The sequence below is a fragment of the Lotus japonicus genome, chromosome 2, assembly GCF_012489685.1.
Source record: "Lotus japonicus ecotype B-129 chromosome 2, LjGifu_v1.2".
Taxonomy (NCBI): domain Eukaryota; kingdom Viridiplantae; phylum Streptophyta; class Magnoliopsida; order Fabales; family Fabaceae; genus Lotus; species Lotus japonicus.
In genome coordinates this window covers 57,979,872-57,986,782 of record NC_080042.1, presented here as the reverse complement: position 1 = coordinate 57,986,782, position 6,911 = coordinate 57,979,872, and the positions used below count along the sequence as shown (strand labels likewise).

General features: G+C 35.6%; 1 pseudogene; it reads right to left on the bottom strand.

Annotated features, from left to right (window-relative positions):
• Positions 1-3,645: 3,645 nt before the first annotated feature.
• LOC130738512 (probable carboxylesterase 18) lies at positions 3,646-6,366 on the bottom strand (annotated as a pseudogene).
• Positions 6,367-6,911: the final 545 nt, after the last annotated feature.

Here is a 6,911-nt window from a genome sequence, read left to right as displayed (position 1 = left end):
GCATCTTGTAGTAGGTTTAATTCTTTTAATCTTGGAGGCTGTAAGAATTCAAAGAAAACATCTTGACCTAGAGCTTTTGTAATTATTCCTTCTCTTGATGTTTTGAATGGGTATAGTAAGCTTATAAAATGTGTTCCCAATATAACTTTGTTTGATATGTTTTTTGCTAAAACAAATGAGGTAGTGTAACATATTTTATTTTTACAAATTTTTGCTTGAGATAATTTGTATCGTATATTAAGTTTTGACCCTGTGGCACTACTAACTCCTTCTGTAGTTTTTTCGTAGTATTGGGTAGGAATTAATCCTTCTTGAATGCAATTGACATCAGCTCCACTATCTATTAGAGTAACAATGTCAAATATTTCTTCATGAATTACCAAGGTAATCTCACAATGCCATTTATGTATAGTAATCAAATTGAGCATATTAATATATGTTTCTTGATTACTATCTGAATTCTCACACCCAGGAGAACTAGCTTTGTGCTTTTGAGTTTTTAAGATCTCTTTTCCTTCTAGTTCCATTAACCTGTATTCTAAGTTAATGTCATTTTGTTTTAAAATAGTTATTTCTTCTTTTAGTGTTTTAATTTCATCTTGAAGATCTTTTATTGAGGCAGTCTCACTTGGTTTTTTAAATTTTTTATAGATCTCATTCATGCTTATTTGGTTAACTTCTTCAATTTTGAATTTTTCAGTTTTTTCAATTAAAACATTTAATTGACTTATGAATTCATCTCTAAGGGGCGAATCTTCCATTTTGTCAATTATGGAAATTAAACTGAGAGTTTGATCTTTAGTGAGTACGTTAACTTGTCTGAGACACCTTGAACAGTCACAAGGACCTGTTCCATCTTGACCTATACACTCCCTTTCTTCATTTTCAGAAAAATTAGAGTCTGTTTCATTTGAGTATTCAATTTGGTTGACCTCGTCATCTTCTTCATATTCTGAAGTAGACAAAACTTCAGGTTCCTCAGTGTTAATTAAAACACTTAATAAACCTTGTTTGATGTTGTCATCTAGTTTAAGGTTATTAATTTTTTGCTAGGTTGTGCACTTATTGGCGTAGTGACCAGGTTTGCCACACTTCCAACAAACATTTTTCTTATTATTATTAGGGCTTTTAGTAGGCTTCTTACTAGAGCCTTTGCTGGTTTGCTATGATTTTTGATAGTTTTGAAGATTAGATCTTCTCCTAAAAGGTCTCTTATTCGTTGATGAATCTTTTTGAGCTTTTCTCTTAGCAACTCTTTTTTGTTGTGTGGTAGGAGCCCTAATGGGTTCTACACCATATTGTTGGCAGAAGTTTCCTACTTCTCGTCGGCTTATTGAAACTTCCTTTTGCATTTTATGTTGGAGTTTGAAGTCGGTACAGGCTTGCAAACCAGTATGAATTATTGCATTATGAATTTGGCCGAAGGTTAATAAGTCAAAGTTAGGAGAGCTATCACTGAAGGTTTGAATGGTTTGGTAGACTTTCTCTTGCATTAGTCTCGGAAGTCCAGCTATGAAGCGTTCTTTCCAGAATGCACTGGACCCATCTTCTCTTAATACTACTTTTGAAAGGAACATGTCTTTATACCATCGGTAATCAGACATGGTTGGACAGTAAAGATTGGCGAGCTGATTTCTGGCTCTTTCTCTAAACATATTGGGATCTCCTACAAAGTGTAATATTATTGTATAAACTAGTGTTGAAACAGCATCTTCCTCACCATTTTCTTTTGTCTTGGTTAAAATTATCATTCTGTCTTGTTCACTTATTAAATTATCCCACCAACCTTTTAACTGACCAGTGAAACCCTGAGTGATAACCATGGCAGCAGCCCGATCAGAATTATTTTTTGCCTTATAAGCCATTGCGGCCATAACCATTTTATTTGTTAGATCAAGAATGGCTTGTTCACTCATGCCATCTAAATTCCATTCATTGATTCCAGATCTGAGAAATGATTTTGAACAAGTTCTCCTCTTTCTTCGAATTGGACATCTGGATAGGTTGGCCTAGTGTAATAATTTCTAAGTTTGGGATAATGTTGCTGATTTTCCTTTATCTTATTAATCGATGAATCTTCTTTTTCAAGATGATTTACTATTGAATCCTTCAAAGTAAGTTTTTGCAATTTTAGTTTAATATCTTCCAAGTCTTGGGTTTTCGAAATCTTTATTGATCTTAGGTCTTCTTTTGTATAACTAGGGACCTTTAGAATTGGACTTTGTAAACCTTTTCCAGTCATGGAAAGGATAGGAAATTTAGAAATATCTTTTTCTTCTTTTGACTCTATCCTTGTTAACTGTTTTGTCATGGTAGTTAACATAAGGTTTGAATAATTCATTTGTTGATGAATTTGACCAATATCTTCTTTATCGACTATTCCTTCTTTACTTATTTTTTTGCAAGGAGAAGCTTTTACTTCTAGATCTCCCACCTGGATTTTTACTCCTTCTTGGGGTGGATATTCTGAAACTACTTCCTTATCTTGAACAGTTTTCCAGGTTGAACTTATTTTTCCTAATGGATTAACTTCTTTTGAAAAAGGATAATCAATTTGATTTTCGATACAGAAGGACTCAAACCAATCAAAGAAGTAATAGTTAAGCTCTTGATCTTCCATCGATTGGTAATATAGTATCCTATAATTTTCTGTTTCTTCTTTTGAAAAGGTTGCAAAATACCAATCTCTTTTTGGCTTATTGTAACCTGCTAAAAAGGCTTCTTTAATCCACTTCTTGTCAATTTGAAAAGGGTAATCTCTTGTTAATGTGTTTAAAACCTGAGAAGCAGTTGGAGAGTATTCAGGGGAATCTGGATGGGTTTGATAAACCGGTTGGGAGAGGTTTGGAAAACTATTGTCTAACCCTTTAAGTTTTATTGTTGACTCTGTTGAGGATACAGAGGACCTTGGGATATCTACCTTGTATAATTGTTCAGGAATTCTAACAGCAAATGAATTTGATCTATTCATCCTTAGAGTTAGGTTTGTTCCTTCTTGAATTAGTTCTCGTACTTGTGTATTATGAACTTTTTGTTGAGGTAAAGAGTTCTTGAATACCCATTCTTCAGGAACCTTACTCATAACTTCATCATGAGTAAGCTTCTTCGGAACTTGTACTGAAGATCTCTTTAGATTTGCTTCTAACATAATAGTTTCTTGTTTTGGTGATGATCTTAAGGCTTTAAAATTAAAATTAATTTTTGAAACTTTATAATAAACTCTATATATTATTGAAAAAGGATCGCTTTCTTCTTCAAATATGTCATCATTTGCCAACAAATCTAGTTGCAAAGCATTTTTAGTCCAACTGTTTTGTAAATTCATGGCATAGTTTGGATAACAATTAAAGAAAACAGGACCATCATGAAGGTTTGATTCTAAAACGGCAATTAAAGAATCTTTTGGTTTTAACAATCTCATGTCTCTCAACATGACAATTATTGGAGAATTGATTCCTAGTCGGAAATTAGGTTTTGCAGCTACTTGCACTAAACCTATGTGAATGAAATTATATCCATTTTTTACATGTTGATCTAAAATATCTTCATTTAACAATTTTATGGTACTCTTGTGATCAGAACTATGCTGACAACACTCTTGTAAAAATAGAGTCGTCAGACCTATTGAACAAAGTATGTTGTTTGTAAATTTCTTTTTTCTTGACTATGGGTATTGACCAGTTTTGAAGGGCTCTTTCTATAGAGGCTATTTCTAGTTCTTGTTGAGACAATCTATTGATCTCCTCGGTACTAGAGGCTGAAGGTGGGATTATCATTTTATTATTAGGTTTTCCCAAGCTTATCTCACTTAAGGTTTTAATTAATCTTGCCATATTTTAATGAGGTTTGTACCAGGGTTCGTGCTTCTTCCCAATCTAGCTAAACCAACGGGCTCACTACCTATCCAAGGCTTTACTGCCGGGACCACTAGACTGCAGGGGTAACTCACACGATCGTTATACTAATCCCTCAGAAAACAGGCTTTGACTAAGAAAAACTCTTTTTTTTTTATTTTATTATTTTTTTTATCAACCAGAGACCCTAATGTAATAATTTCTAAGTTTGAGATAATGTTGCTGATTGAACTTGTCTGCCACGCCTATCACTTTTGTCTTTTTGCCATGATTTGCTTTGATCTTGATCCAAATGTCTTGTATTTTGCAATTATGTCTTCCACTTAATAGAAAGAGTGGAAGCCCATATTAAAACAATCATCTCCATTTTCTTGAAGATAATTATTGTCTTGAATATTGGAGGAAGCTTCGTCTTCTAGTGAATCGGATTTTTGACTTCCCGAAACTAGCTCCAATCTAGATCTGAATTCTTCTTGAGAGGTGGCTGAGGCTAGTTCAGCCATGATCTTTGACTTTTCTTGTAAGAATAAGGCCTCTTGGTTGATTAGAGGCGTAGATGGTGTGCCATTTAACTGTGCTTGGCTCTTCTGGGTAAGAAGATAATTTTTTGCCTATTCATCAATTTTAGCCTTCTGAATTAACTTGATGTCAAACTTAGCCCATCCATTTAATTCGGATAGCCTTTTGAAGTTGATAGAGATCAGTTTCATTATACAGTTGAACTGAACACCAATCCCAGGTTATTATCCAGGAGATGGCCTGTGAAGCAGTGAAATATAAAAGCCTTTCTTCTGGACGAAAATGAGTCTTTTGAACAAAGTGTTTGAATAAAGGTTGGACTTCTTCAGGGAAGATGCTAAAATCTAGTCCTACCTGATGAAACCATAATTTGAACCATTGTGGGAATCTCAAAGAAATTCCCTTTTTGAACCATACAAACCATGAATGTTGGAATGGTCGGAGATATAGAAAGTAGTCACATGCATCCATGTAATCAAAATAATTTTACCCTGATGGAGTAAATACTCTTGAGAATTGTTTTGATTGGAATAGAGGTTGGTTCCATTCTTGCATGTTGAGAACTTTGAGGATCTTTACCTTTGAGTAAATGATTTCTCCATTTTTGTATTTGTTATGGGTAACTTCTATTGAGTCAGTGTATATATATATATATCAACACATTTTCTAAAATGTGAGAGAAATGTGTTAGATTTTTAAAAAATAAAACAAAGCACAATATGTGTGTTATAAGAGTATGTTGTTAGCCTTTCTCACTTTTATCCCCTTCCCTCCTTAAGTTTCACTAGAAATTTGCTTGCTTATGAATTCCTTGACCTGAGAAATCCAATGAGAAGAATCGGGCAAATCCGGAAAAACAAAAAAACAATGAAATGTGTTTGGATATTCAATTAGTTGTGCCTCCTTCCCTGATTTCCTTAACCACTCATAATACTTCACCTGCCAATCATGTAAAGGATCGAATCCGGCCACAACCACAAGTGTTTTCGGGTAATCCAAACCCGAAATATCCTCAGCATTCGGCCCGCTCACATTAACCGCTTCATGATCCCGGTTTGACCCGATTGGCAAAAAAACCCTCCAATGCCAATCGGTTCTTCCCACCGGGATAATTGGAACCTTCTTGAGCCAGATTTCAGATTCGGTTCGCTCCTCTCCCCCAAAAAATGGCTGCAGCGAAATGAGCCCAATAACCTTGATATTTCGGAGCCTCTCTCGGGCCACCCGAACCGCCACGTGGTGGGCCAAGTTCCCACCCGCACTGTCACCCGCCAAAAAGCATTTTCTGACATTAGTGAAACGAGGCAAAATATTGTCGTTTTGGTCAATGAAGTTAAGGGCATCATATCCGTCGTTGTATTGAGTAGGGTAATGATGCTCGGGGGTGAGACGGTAGTTGATGGAGATGACCACAGCGTGAAAGGAACGACAGAACTGGCGGCAAACGGTGTCGTATGGGGTTGAAGACGGAGACATGAAGGAGAAACCTCCGCCGTGGAAGTAGATGACGAGGGGAAGGGACACGGTGGAGGAGGTGGCAGAGGGGGTAAAGATGCGGAACCAGAGGTCCCGGTTGGTTGGGGTCCACGGTGACATCGGAGGAGGAGACTCCGTCGACTGGTTTGGATTCTGGGGGAACCTTGCGGTCTATGAGGTTGAAGATGCGGCGGTTGATGGTGCCGTTGTAGCGGTGAGTGGCGTCAGAGAGGGCGGAGAGGAGGAAGAGGGAGATGCGCACATGCCATGGAAGCTTTTTCATGGTGGGTGTAGTTGTTGTTTTTGCCATGGATGTTGGTTGCTGTTGAGCTGAGTTAACTTGGTGGCTGGCTCGGTAGAGAAACAAGGAAACGAAGAAGGTGTGATAAGCTAGGTTTTTTTTTTTTTTTGATATAAGCTAGGTGATGAAGCAAAGTGAATATATATGGTTTGTCTTAAATAAGGATAAAAGTACGTACACACTCCCAACCCATGACAAGCATAGATAGATAGGAATTAGGTTTGGAATTAATTAGTTTGTTATAAATATAAATTCATTCACAATTCCCCATTATATCCACATTTATGATCTACTTGTTTATTTCTTTTTTCTTTTAATCATAAGAGAAAAGATAGTGAAAATGAGTTGAAAGGCAAAGTAAAGTGGCTAATAAACCAGGATAGAAAATAGATAGAAATAAAAATTCCAATTAGGTGAAAAGGAGATGGAAAATAAAATGAGGTGTAAATATATTAAAACTCTTTATTAATTATAATATTAATTAAATATGAGTTATGCTATTTAATTACAAAATACAATTTAACAAGATTTTTGGAAGAGGTCTATCCATTTAACGTGATCCCAAATTCTTAGATGATTAATCTCATGACTGCCGGTTATGAAATACCTTGAGAAACCAAAAATATACAATTTGAAGAAACACTAGAATGGAAACATGTACGTCGGTGAGAAATCTGAACAAATTTTTGCAGTCTTAAAATATAGAGAATAGTTTTTAAATATTTTAAGAAAAACATAATCAAATTTGTGTTCAGTTACAC